The 13,958-nt window shown below is 40.0% G+C and overlaps 1 pseudogene; it reads left to right on the top strand.

The window, feature by feature from the left end:
* The first annotated feature begins 6,114 nt into the window (after positions 1-6,114).
* Positions 6,115-12,111, top strand: LOC120647984 (annotated as a pseudogene).
* The last annotated feature ends 1,847 nt before the right edge of the window (positions 12,112-13,958 follow it).

Raw genomic sequence — 13,958 nt, 5'->3', positions numbered from 1 at the left:
ACCACCTACTGACAACATCTGGCCATATAGGAGGTGAAAATGGACTACCTTCTTGGAGCTGCATGTGACAGAACCGCCCAAATTAAACCGGCTTAAGTGCACTAACTATCATTTTAAGCGTTAATCAAGTTATAGCGCACTTAAAACGGTGTAATCCGGTAGCCTGTTGGGTTAAGGATCGAAAATACCGGAAATCTTGCACGAAGACGAGCACAAATGATTACAAGCAGACTAAAGTTCTCAAAATTAAGTTTACAAAGCAAAATATTACAATTAAGTTTAAATAAAAGTTATCAGAGTTAAAGTGCAGTGGAAATTTAGAAAGTTCAGTTTGAAAACCACGAGATCTACGAAGTCGGGAGGATGTCACATCGAGCCCACCGACGTGAATCCCGGTCAGCTTCCACCAACAATAAATACCTGAAAACAGGGTAACAACAAACCCTGAGTATACTAATACTCAGTAAGGCTTACCCGACTAAGGGTATACTTAGCCCATTATCTAGACATGCAAGGCTTTTTGGTTCTGGAGTTTGTTTTGCTAAAAAGCTACTAATACTGGATCCTTACTTTTAATATTTTAGCTCAATTTAAGTTTATCAAGTACCAACTAGATTTGCCTGAACATCTAAAGCAAGCATAGTTGATCACATTAATCTTTACAGAGTACCACAAACATATCTCATCATACTTCTCTTCTCATTTTCACTTCTTTACTACGATGTGACACAGTGACCAAGGTTCTCTTAACCGAGAGAGACGGCGAATCGATCCGATTTAACCTTGCAAGGTGGACCTAACTCACACGACACGTGCAGCCACGCCGGACCACATATGTCAACCGTTCCCATCATTACCCCGACGTCTGAATCACTCCTGCCAAAACCCGGGTGAAGGGCCCCTCACAGCGAACTCCCAGAGAACTAGGAGGCGACATACACTCCAACACCCGCCATCATTCCACTCCCAGAGTAGCAGGTCGCGATTCAAAGTATCGTTGCAAATCAGGTATTTAGCTTACCGGTTTCGACTACCTCCTACTTCCGGCATGTGGTTAGTACTGTTCAAACTCGGTCAGCAATGCCAACAACGGTACGGTCCTCAATCGACACAGGCGGAGGCTTACTTTCCATCCATTTCATATCCAGAACCAATTCATCTCCGTCCGGTCTTCATTTCTCTTTCCTCATTGATTCATTCTCAAGACACGTTGCCATAAGTAACAGAAACCTATAGCTCGCGAGTGACAGCAATCACTCGACTTCTACCGGATCCTAGTTAAGCATGGCAATACTAACGACACCTATATACTAGTATAGACTCATAGGTACCCAGGGAGAAACATGCATACTAGGGTTCCATATAACTCCTAAAAACGTAAATGCACAAATACTTAAATAAACATTGAATACTCAAATTAGGGGTTATGCTCCGGGGCTTACCTGGGTTTGACACAAAGTCAGTTAGTTAGCTTGTAGTCTTGCACAGGCTTGACATCATCCCAGTCCAAGGATGCACTCCAGTCGGTCCTTCCATCTTCTGGATTGGTCCACCCGTGCACCATCTTCTGGCTCGGCTTCAACATTGCCCTCCGGTTCCACATGTCGCACATTTAGCTTACCTAAATGATATGCAATGATGCAAATGCAATGCAATTAAAGGAAAGACATGACTGGGCAATCATTTATCGAGCAAGCACCGCTTACACACTAAAAATGCAACTGGGTTGGTGCTACAACATGAGAGTTCAATCAAGTATTTTAGCCTGAAGTGTTTCCTACAAAAAGTGTGACTAACTTGATTAGGAAGACTAAGCATAAACCTAGAGCAAAAAGAAGTAAGCTCTGGACTTTATTTACTAACCAGCAAACACAAGCAAAGCACACAAAAAAACAAGCAACAAACTAGTTCTAGCATGGTTAGCATGATTACCCAGGAAACAAGAATTATCTACTGAATTTAACATGTAGGAAATCACCTCTTAGCAACACACAAAAGAACAACTATATTTAGAAACCAAACAAGGGCAACCACTTGACATGCAGCAAGGACCTGATAGTACAAATTAATTTGCATGATAAGATACTGATAAAGAGTGTAAAAACAATTTACCAACATTTATTGCTAACATAAAGCATTTATTTTAGCCTAAACAAGACAAACTGAACAAAAAATAGATTTACACACATGTGCATAGCTTTTGGACATGAAATTTTTACAGTGAACTAATCATGCTAAGAGTAAGCTATTGCATAAATTTCATAATTTTTCAACTTTCCGAATCGTAGATATTAAATAAACAATCTAAAACAAGCATTACTCATGATTAAATCAATACATCATAAAAACACTAAACAAACAGCAGGTTAAATATTTTTCCTAAGTTCTACATGTCAAAACAAAACTAACTCAACTGATTTTATCTTTTTACCAATTTTCTACTATTTACTATGTATTTTCAAAGCTTGCAACCACTTAAACTAACATTTAAACTAGAGAAAAACTATTTAGAAACTAAAGATCAACCTGAAAGGAAAGTTGTAGATCTTAGGACAAAGAATCCAACAAATTTAAGTTTGTATTTTTATGATTTTTCTGCGATTTTGTATGATTTTTCAAAGTTTCAGCCAATTATTGCAAAACAACCCTTCGCGACACTATTCATATGAGTCACAGACTTCGCAGAAAACCCCCTAGAATTGTTTCTATTGCTGTCTGGGGTCCTTGGTCGCGAAAACAGGGGAGGGGTGGCGCCTGCTGGCTGGTTTCCGGCGAGGGGGCTCGCCGGCGGCTAGGGGCCCGAGGTGGAGGAGCTAGAGGGGGTCGGCGAGCAGCAGCAGAAGAAGAAAGAGGAGGCGGCACGGCATGGCGGAGACGCGCGTCGCGCGCTCTGCGCACAGACGGCGCCGTGGACGACTTGAGCACGACTCCGCTCGGCTTGAGATAAGGGCGAGGACGACGCAAGGACGAGCGAGCAGCGGCCGGTATGGGCAGGCACAGTGCGACGGCGAGCAGTCGCTCGCCTCGCGTCGAGCGGCCATGGGTGCCGGGAGCAGTGAACAGGGAGAGAGAAAAAAGATTCAACGAAACTCAGCTCGATTTTGACCGTCCAAAACTCAAAATTTCATATAGAAACTAGGAAAATTCCAAAAATGAAAGTTGTTCAAAAATTGATTTCCTCCAACTTTTGTTTTAGGCAAAACTTCATTTGAAGATCAAATCATGGTTTAAAATTTGAAATGTTAAAACCAAAGCATTAATGTCCTATTCAAAGCAAAATTAAAAGTTTTCTTCACTTTTTGCATAGCAACATCAAAATCCACCAATATGAAAGTTGTTCACAGTATAAAACTCTAAACCTTTGTTTTTAGGCAAAGGTTTATTTGAGCAAAAATTTAAAAGTTATTTTTTTAAAAACATGTTTCATTGGATTTGAAAAATAGTCATCATTTCATGTGTTAACAAGCTAGCAAAATGTAATTAAAAAATATTTTATGCATGCACAGTTAGTGTTAATGACGATGTTAAACACATAATTACTCCTAATTACTAGGAATTAACACATGAGGTGTTACACTGCCTTATAGCTGCAGGGAGACCTGCATGCCTATCACTGATAAGGCAAACATTAGTCCTTCTAGCAACAACGTGATTCTTCAGACATTCAAGAAACCAGTACCAGCTTTTTGTGTTCTCATTCTCAACAAAGGCAAAGGCGATGAGAACTATCTGCTTGTTGCAATCAATTCCGATCGCCGTCAATATTGTTCCCTTATATTTCCCTATCAGGAAAGTGCCGTCAATACACACAACAGGAATGGAGTAAATAAAGGCCCTCACACATGCACCAATGCAGAAGAAAGCTCGCAGCAAAATGCTTGGCCCCCCTGACAAGCTCGGTACACTGTATGTATCAAAAGCACTTCCAGAATTTCTGTGCACAATTGCTTCATGCATACGAGGTAGGTTGTCATATGAATCCTCATAAGTGCCAAACCGCATCTCAAACACTTTTTGTTTAGCCCGCCAAGCCTTTGCATAGCTGATCACATACTGGAAATTCTGTTCAATGTCCCTAATTATCAATGCAGGCTCGTAATCCATTTTGTCAAGAATCACCCCATACATCTTCTTGGCCACGAAAGTAGATGTGATATTACGGTGATGTCCCACAACACCTGTCAATCTACAAGTATGTGGTTTAACAATTGAACATTCCCAGTGTGTTTTGAACTTCCCCTTGTAGGCATGCACTCACCATGTACATGCTCTATATGCACACCTCACCTCGTATTCTTTGCTGCTAGACTTCAACACTCTGAATTCCTTCCTCAGAGATACAGCCAGACCTTCACAACATCCTTCACATCTTCAATGGTACGATACTTTGCCCCTTGTATGACCTCATTCACTCTGTATTCAAACTCCGAATATCTAATATCTTGTATCACTGAATTCCCAAAACCCTCTTCACGCCATTCACCTAGCACTGGGAAGCGTTCATCGTCCTCATCGTCCGATGAGTCCCCACATTGCTCCATTATTTGTGCATCCTGGTCTTGTTTCTCCATGTCCTCCACAATTCCAGGTATCCGCTCGCCTTCATCTGCTAAACCTTGTGGTTCTGGTTCCGGTTCTGGAACTTATATGCTATCTTCTTTTTTATCCTCTTCTAACTCTTCATTCCAGTCATATGTTCTGTGTGTTGATCCGTCACCTAAATCACCGACCTTCTGGTGAATCTGAATTACCATTGCGAGAGGCCACCCTCTTTGAAGAGTTGTGTGCATGTAATGTTTCCATTCTTACGTACTACTTATAAGCGTCAACTCCCAGAAATCCCCATTTGTTTCCCAGGAAGTCACGGTATGAACCGTAAGCAAATGAGTCTTTGGATTCACATTAAACTTCCCGTTAAGCCATTTGCGTACGGAACCAAAACTCCTCTCTAGGGGTTTATCTAGACTGCACTGTCTCCGTTCCAATGCTGATAGATTTACTCCATAGGAATCACGAGTAATTCTATAGAAATCACCGTAATGAACTTGAAACGACACCTTGCTCGACATATCTGACCATCCAAAGACTTAATTTTAATTAAACCAGTTTCTAAAACCATGGTACGGCTTCAATTATAACTACTAATCCCAACCCTAAGCGGTTACAATTATAAAAAAACACTAATCATAGAATTAAAAATACAAAAAAATTAGAATGGCAAAGTTGAGAAATATTGGTTACCTGCGGGTTGGATCCAAAATGCGGTAGGGCTTCGCTGTTGCAACTCTCTCCCTCACCCCACGTCTCTTCTTTTTCCCTCTATGGATATTGTTTGCTGCAAATGCAGGTGTGGGGGGACCTCTGCTTTTATATTGGGGGGAGCCTGCCGCCCCCCGCCGGGCGGTCGGGCTGCCTGCCGCCCCTCCACCGGGCGGTAGGGGCCTTCATGCGATAGCACTCAAATTTTAATTACATATAGGTCCCTACCGCCCGGCAGGGGGCGGCAGAGGGGCGGTAGGACCCCTGCCGCCCTCCTGCCGGGCGGCAGGGTATAAAACTGTAAATTGTGAAACTAAGAATATATTTTTTGTAAAAAATGTTTTTAAAAAATAGAAAAGTAGAAAAAACGGGGCGATGTTGCCGCGCGTTGCGACTGCAAAGGTATGCTCCGCAGTAGGTACAGCCGTACAGGTAGGCTCCATGCCTCCATGTGAATGATGTGATGTGAACATCTGGAGTCACACAATTTATTTTGCCCTCACAGTTGTTGGCAAAGCATGTAGTGTGTAGAAGCCCAGAAGGTTCAGGGCTTATTAATTACTACGCAAGTCCGCGGCAGACATACTTTTTTTCTTCCCTGATTTTAGCTTTGTATGACACTTGCAAGATTCGTTATGATCATCATCCTAACAGTTTATTGTATCTGGTCAATAGGACGATGGAGGATAATGATTAAGTTATGCGCCACAAGATAACAACAGGAGGTACTAAGCGGCACACTGAAGCTACGTCACCATTAGCTATCTGAGTTGGAGTGGAATTGGTTTTAGTTTAATAGAGGTCAGTACTCATCCTAAGAATCAATTATAGGAGCTGCAAGGGTGCTTTACTTGTTGCCTCTCTATTGGTTGGAGCATGATTAGCCTGATCTAGTTCCTTGACTGTTGACATCTAGTTCCTTGACTGTTGACTTTCTTGCCCTGTGATAGCAGGATAGGACAACCTTATATAACGTGTAAATATTTGTAAATGTGTTGGTCTCTCCTGATGGATATGGGTCATACATATGCATATATAGTCTTTGTCTCTGAAGTGGAAGGTCTCTCTTTATGTCCAGTGATCATAAGGGTTAATAGGAAGCATGAAGCTATTTGTTGCAGTTCTCCTATTCTACATCTTGAAGCACACTAGTGGCCAGCCTGATATCCGAGGTTCGTTGTCCCTAATTATGCAACTCTTATTTCATATAGTTTACAATGGAAAGATATGGTTAATCTCTCATATGAATGCTCGATGGAAAGCCTTCTCGTGTAAAAGAGGAAAATCTAACAATTTGTCAAAAGTGTAATCCATGTGTATGAACAAACCCTTTTCGATGATAATAAGTTTGTGAATGATGGTGTGCTTGGCAGTATACTTTTTTACTTAATATTTTGTTTTTACAGGTTTCATAAGCATTGATTGTGGCATCCCGGATAACTCTTCATACCAAGATCTCACTTCAAGCATAGTATATGTCTCAGACCATGATTTTATCAGCTTAGGACAAAACCGCAACATCTCTTCAGATTACATCAAGCCATCACTAGCATGGCGCAATTATAATGTCCGCTTCTTTCCAGATGGCACGCGGAATTGCTACACCTTGAGATCCTTGGTTGCAGGAAACAAGTACTTTGTTCGTGCAACCTTCTACTATGGAAACTACGATGGCCTGAAGAAGCTTCCTGTATTTGATCTGTACCTGGGGGCAAATTATTGGCATGAAGTTAAGTTCAGAGGTTCAAGTGCAGTTAATTGGATGGACATCATAGTTGTAGCTCCTGCTGATTACCTGCAAGTTTGTTTGGTGAACAAAGGGATGGGGACTCCATTTATATCTGGGCTGGATTTGAGGCCATTGGAGAGTACTCTTTATCCACAATCAAATTCTAGTCAATATATTGTGCTGATCAATTCTAATCGGTTCAACATGGGGCCCACTGACAATTCCATAGTCCGGTGAGTTTGAGTTTAGTTTTGAATGTATGAAATTTTAACTGGCCAAGTCAGTATAATCACCCTGTTGGTTGATAAAAGTAGAAACTATGATGTCACAAACATTTCGTACACCACGATATCTTCTGAACTTGTTGAAAATAAGAAGGAAAGACAAAAGGAACTATCTTTATGAATGAATGTGAGCTCTCATTTTAACCATCTTATATATTGGATTGTCTTAGAAGAGCTGTTCCTTTTAAGACAAATAACAGTTATCTTTTTTTTTTAGAGAATAACGCTTATCTTTTGCTTCAACTTTAATGCAACTTTTTATGACTGAATGAACTGTATTACAATAGCATATTTCTTTTGTCCAAACAGGTACCCGTTAGATCCCCATGATCGCCTCTGGTCCACATATGACACAATCCCAAGCTGGAAAGAGATATCTGCAACATCTGTTGTTCAGAATTACCTAAGTGACGCCTACGGTGTGCCATCAGCCGTCATGCAAACTGCTGCAACACCTGTCAATGGCTCAAGAATTGATTTCTCATGGGATCCGTCTGATCCTTCGGTCAATATCAGCTCCAGATACTTCTTTGTTTTCTACTTTGCTGATTTGCAGTGTAGCAAGCAATGCACTGCGACAGTTTGATATCATTGTCAATAACAGCACATGGAACTCAAAACCTTACACCCCACCTTTCCTCTTTGCTGATTCCATTTCTGGCACTGTTCAGGGGCAGGAAAGGTATACCATCTCACTTGTTGCTATAAAAAATGCAACACTCCCACCTATACTCAATGCTATGGAGATGTATCTGATTAAACCAATAAGTGAGACTGCAACTGATCCTGTAGATGGTATGGATTTAAAACTGCAATATTAATATGGTTTGCAAGTTTCTATAATTACTTGCTGTATCAACTTTGGTTTTCTTACAATCTTAAAACTCTGCTACATTTGTATCACATTTTAGGTGTATTGACCTTAGCTCCTTTCCCCCCTTTTTCTGTACTTTATTTGTTGTAACTCGTTTTTTTATTTTTAATACATAATCTGTATTTTAAAAGCTTGTATCAGTATCTTCAAGAGGCTTTGCCCCTCTTGTTCATTGAAAAAATAGGTTTGATGGCATCTCAGTATCTTAAAAGCTTGTATGTTCATATAACTATTTCTTGTTTTGCATACCAGCTAGAGCTATGATGGCAATCCAAGGAACTTTTGGTGTGAGCAAAAACTGGATGGGTGACCCATGTTCTCCAAGAGCCTTTGCATGGGAAGGATTGAACTGTACCTATCCTCCAGCCGGTCTCTCAAGAATAACAGCACTGTAAGTTTCAGTGATATTTGAAAAAATTGAATAGTTATAGGTTGAATATTTAGACTCTCCAAAGAAACATTATGACTTCTCAAGAGGGGAATCTAACTATTCTGCACTCTTATTTATTTATTTACAGAAACTTGTCTTCAAATGGGCTGGGTCGGCTCCATCGCTACATATTTTGGAGATCTGAAAGCACTCCAGTACCTGTAGGATTTCCTTCTCACTTGTAGACATTAACCTTTTCTTTCTTTACTACTAGCAAATTACACCCATGTGGTTCATCCCCACTACCCCTTCCACCCAACCCACACTCTGGTTGTTCATGTGTTTATTTCTTTTTTTCTGTTCTATAACTAAAACAGTTTATGTCTTGGAGGAAACAAAACTGTCTACACCAAAAGAATTGGCAGGAATACTATCAAAATTCTAAATCATCACTCCTTGCACATAAAATCCTAATATAACTGCAATGATTATGGCTGAATCAGTGAACAGACTGTTTTAAACTTCATACAGTATACTGCGGTAATTTTGTGAAATTTTCATGTCTCTATGTAGCCTGGGTGTAAAGCTATTTCTTACAAGAACTGTTACCTATTCCAGGGATTTATCACACAACAACTTTTATGGCTCCATTCCAGATGTTCTTGGGCAGCTTCCATTACTAGTGTTTCTGTAAGTCATACTAAATATCTGCTCCAGTTATGGAATTTTCATAGAATAAACTTTTCATATGCCATGAATTTTCTTTATAGGGATCTTTCCAGCAATGATCTTAGTGGACCTATTCCTTACAGTCTTCTTCAAAAATCGCAAAATGGGACTCTATCAATAAGGTATGTTTTATAAATCATGTTATTTATTCAATGTGTTTGCACGATGTGGTTTTATTCCAAAGCTGTTGGCATAGTATTGTAACATCCGGCTTGCCCCTCGCAGGTTGAGTTTAATTTTTAGTATTGTAACTTCTGTTTTAAATTTATCATTTTTTATTTGGACTTCTCTTGTTCCTCAGATTCTTTGACTGTCCATTTAATAAGGAAGCAAAAAGTATCCCATTACCAGGTAGTAATTATAATAGTCAGTAAATTAGAACAATATCATAGCATCGGTAATAAACAAAATTCTGCTTTTGTGTTTGGAATTTTTATCCACACTAGAAGGTATCAAAAAATTTCAATTCTTACTCTACTCTTTCCCAATGCATTTATGGGTTTTTTTAATTTATTTGTTCTTTTTAGTAAAATGGCAACTCTAAGAACAGTGACAGTGCTACTTCCTTGCCTAGTTTTAGATCTGATTGATAACTGAATTTATAGAGCATCTCTCTTTATTCGGGTTATGTTCAAAGCATACCCTTAATGTGAATATTCCATACATGTTGATGCTACCAGGCTTGGTAATAATGCAAATTTATGTGGGAATGGTACCACTACTACCTGTGGATCAGGTCGGAAGAAAATGAAAGGGGCACTTGTTACTGCCATAGTCATTCCAATAGTTGCTGTTATGGCCTTATTTGTTCTCTCAATTTTTCTGCTATGCCGAATACGCAAGGAAAAAGGTAATACAGTTAGGGAAAAATCATGGTTTATTTATTTATTTATACATTAAACACTGACATTTGTTGCCTTCTAATACTCTCTCCATATGCATGCAGCTAAAAGAAAGGCTAATGGTCTGAAAGATGAAACAGCATTACTTGAGAACCGAGAATTCTCTTACAGAGAACTGAAGCATATTACGAATAACTTCAGCCAAGAGATTGGAAAAGGTGGGTTTGGAGCTGTCTTCCTTGGTTACTTGGAGAATGGAAATCCAGTTGCTGTGAAAGTGCGTTCAGAATCATCTTCACAAGGGAGTAAAGAATTTCTTGCTGAGGTAAAAGGAAATCAATTTGAAGTAGCTGTGTCACTTTTCCATTCATATCCCTCTTACGAAATATGCTGACAGAATGCAGTAAATGTTCCTTGTATCCACCCTCTCTTTCTTTGCGAAACCAGCTGTTTCAGAATTCCAATGAACGGGTATATTGAAGTATCTTATGTTTTTTTAGGAAACAGTATATTATGTTTTTGTAGACAGTGTTACACTTAGTAATCATTCTTAAGAAACGTCAAATTTTTTTCTGAACTACAGTTTTCTGAATTATGTTGCAGGCTCAACACTTGACAAGGATACATCATAGGAACTTGGTATCCTTGATTGGCTATTGCAAGGACAAAAATCATTTGGCCCTTGTCTATGAATACATGCCTGAAGGGAATCTGCAGGATCATCTGAGAGGTTGCTCATCTTATTTGTTCAAATATAGATGCTTATATAAAATAATCCTGGTTTTAGGCGTCCTAAATTAGAAGTAAGCTCTGTGCTATATTTTTACATTCAAATTACAGAGGGATGCTACACTTTCTCAGAGAAGCTATTCACAGTTCCTAAAGCAGTTGCGCTTATGCACACTAGTTTCCGAGTCTATGAAATGAATGCATTTCTCCAACATTTATTTTAAATCTATACTGATTGTGTTCAGCTTCTGTTGATGTGCCTAGACACTTCTACTAGAAAATCACTTACTTGGGAGCAACGACTTCAAATCGCCCTTGATGCTGCTCAAGGTATGAATGCACCGTCTTCTGGGATTACCTTTATACCTGTACACTGTTACAACAATGTACGCATTTACTTTATCGCAGGTCTGGAGTACCTGCATGTTGGATGTAAGCCAGCATTGATCCACAGAGATGTGAAGAGTAGGAACATCCTCTTGACCACAGATCTTGGTGCTAAGATTGCTGATTTTGGTCTGACCAAGGTTTTCAGCGACTCAAAAACACATATCACCACTGAACCAGCTGGTACAATGGGCTACTTAGATCCTGAGTACGTCGTGTACAGTTATATTATACTATCCACTTCCAGCTTCAACAACAAAAAAAAAACCTTTTTCATCAGCATTAGCTCGAGTAGCATTGCCTTATGGGAATGAAATATTTCGTAACCTGTCAGACCAAGTATTAACTAAACTCTACCCTTACACAGGTATTACCGCAATTACCAGATCAGTGAGAAGAGTGATGTTTACAGGGACGAAGTTCCCGTGCAGTCACTGCACGTGCAGTGACTGCCGCTGACACGTGGGCCCCACGGCACATGGGCCCACATGTCAGCGGCAGTTACTGCACGTGCAGTACCGCACGGGATCTCAGTGCATGTTTACAGCTTCGGAGTCGTTCTCCTGGAGCTCATCACCGGCCGTTCCCCTGTTGTCCCCATCGACCAAGGCAGCATTGAGAGCATCATAGATCCAAGCATGGGAGGCATCTACGATGTCAACTCAGTCTGGAAAGTTGCCAACCTGGCACTCCATTGCAAGCAAGAAATCTCCAGAGAGCGGCCTACGTTGACAGACGTGGTGGCGCAGATCAAGGAGAGCATGGAGCTCGAGGCCCGCCGTGACGGGAAGCGGAACTCAGCGATGGATAGTGGTGATCTGAGCTATGCCGGCAATGGAAGTGCCTTTGAGGTAGAAGGAAGCGTTGGGAAGATATCACAGGCCTCTCCTGGTCCGGCAATGAGATAGGCTCAGATTAAGAGCCCTCTTCAGTTACATAATGGAGCTTGTGTTATGTCTCTCTGCAAACTTGTGAGCCGTTCTTGGTTGAAGTAGACTTGTCAGCCATTGAGCCATGTATCTGATGGTACTCTGGCTTTAACCTGAAAATGGTACTTGAAGTTCTGTCTTGTTCTTTGCTGGTTTCCTGTGTCCACAACTTCTTCCATCTATGTGGTGGCGGCGATGTTATGAAAGTTTTGTCCGGATCTGAAGATGCTGATGCAAAGTGTTTACCCAGAAAGAACAGATGTTGATACAAGATTAAAAATCACTTGGAAGGCATTCATGTAAACATTTCCCAATTAATTATAGGTGATTATCCTGGATTTTGCTTGTTATGGTACACAAGCAATCGAGCTTGCACAATGTCAAACCTTTGAGTAAGCTCCTAACCCATACATTCCTTGCACGTAACTGTGACCATTTCATAACTGAAGGAATATATTCTACATCTGCAGCTGATACGGAGTACGTACCATGCACGTGGTTCATGCGTGTTGAGTTACGGCTCTTAGAATTATTTAATTTTAAATTTTTATCTATATAATTTTTTGTTTTGACTTTCATACTGAAATTTAGAGGTAGGCACTAGCTTCACCCAAATATGACATGTTTGGTACTTGTGACTGAAGAAGCTACATGCTCAAAAAAATAAAAAAAAATAAATCAACACATGCTTGGGCATGCTTGCCGCGTGTGTACAAGCAAAAGTGTGTACTAGGAGAAACGTGTCGGCTCTTCTTCTTCTTAAAAAAAAAGGACGTGTCAGCTCGATCCACCAACCATAGCTGGCGTCAGCCTCACTGAAATTGTGTGGTCAAGACAACACGTCGGCACACACTGCCGAACGATGGATGACTATGATCTTCCATCTTGTAATGATCGGGTCCTTCAACAAGATTAAAGGCTAATCATATGATTTTTTTAGGGCTCGTCTATTTGAACTACTGTATGTGTCCTCGAACAATAAAGCAAATAGTTAATTTTTTATGTTTGGGAGAAGGACAAAAAAAAGCATATTTTAAAAAAAAAGAGAACGGATTATTCCTACTCCAATTCCGTTGGCGTTAAATAGCCTATCTCAATCAGTCTCATGACGCATTCCAACCCAGCAAATGTGACGTTCGGGTTGCTTTTTTGAGTCGTTGATGGATACATCTATGCTGCTCTTTTGAGTTGTGAGGCACTATCATCAAAAGTTGATTCGGTTTGCTATTTCTAAAAAAATGAAAGGAACCAAGGACTTTAGGTGTAGGGTGTAGCCTGTCTCCCTAGTCGTCACAATTTACTTGCACATACTAGCTACTTGCTAATGCTTCGTGAACAATACCTCAGAGATTAAAGAGTCTAATCACCTTTTGAAACTTCTTATTTGTCCCATGGATATAACTTTTATGTTGTTCTTGTTTTGTATTATTACAGCATGAAAAAGTTAACATTGGAAACTTTAATTTAATGAAGAGAGTTTCGAAGTTTGATTATGGATAAACAATATATACCAAAAAATACAATTATTTAGATTAGACCTGGCTCTGACTTTGACAAGTGTTTTCCCAAAATCAGCATGTGAAGCTCATTTTGTTGCAGATGACTTTATAAAAGAGAAGAGAATCAGAATATTCCGTTGCCTTTGGTTCAACCCAGCAGCCTCCATTTTCATTTTTTTATATTAAGGAAAATCCAGCCTCGATCTCTCACTGTTGAGAGTCCATTTTCATAACTCGTAGATGGTGTCTTCTTTCTAACCAACTGTACCAATTCCTCTATTTCAAATATTTGTTACCATTAATTTTTTTCATTCATTCAACTATTTA

This window comes from Panicum virgatum, chromosome 1K, assembly GCF_016808335.1.
Source record: "Panicum virgatum strain AP13 chromosome 1K, P.virgatum_v5, whole genome shotgun sequence".
Taxonomy (NCBI): domain Eukaryota; kingdom Viridiplantae; phylum Streptophyta; class Magnoliopsida; order Poales; family Poaceae; genus Panicum; species Panicum virgatum.
The sequence above is the reverse complement of the archived record's forward strand: the minus strand, read 5'-3'. Positions and strand labels throughout refer to the sequence as shown.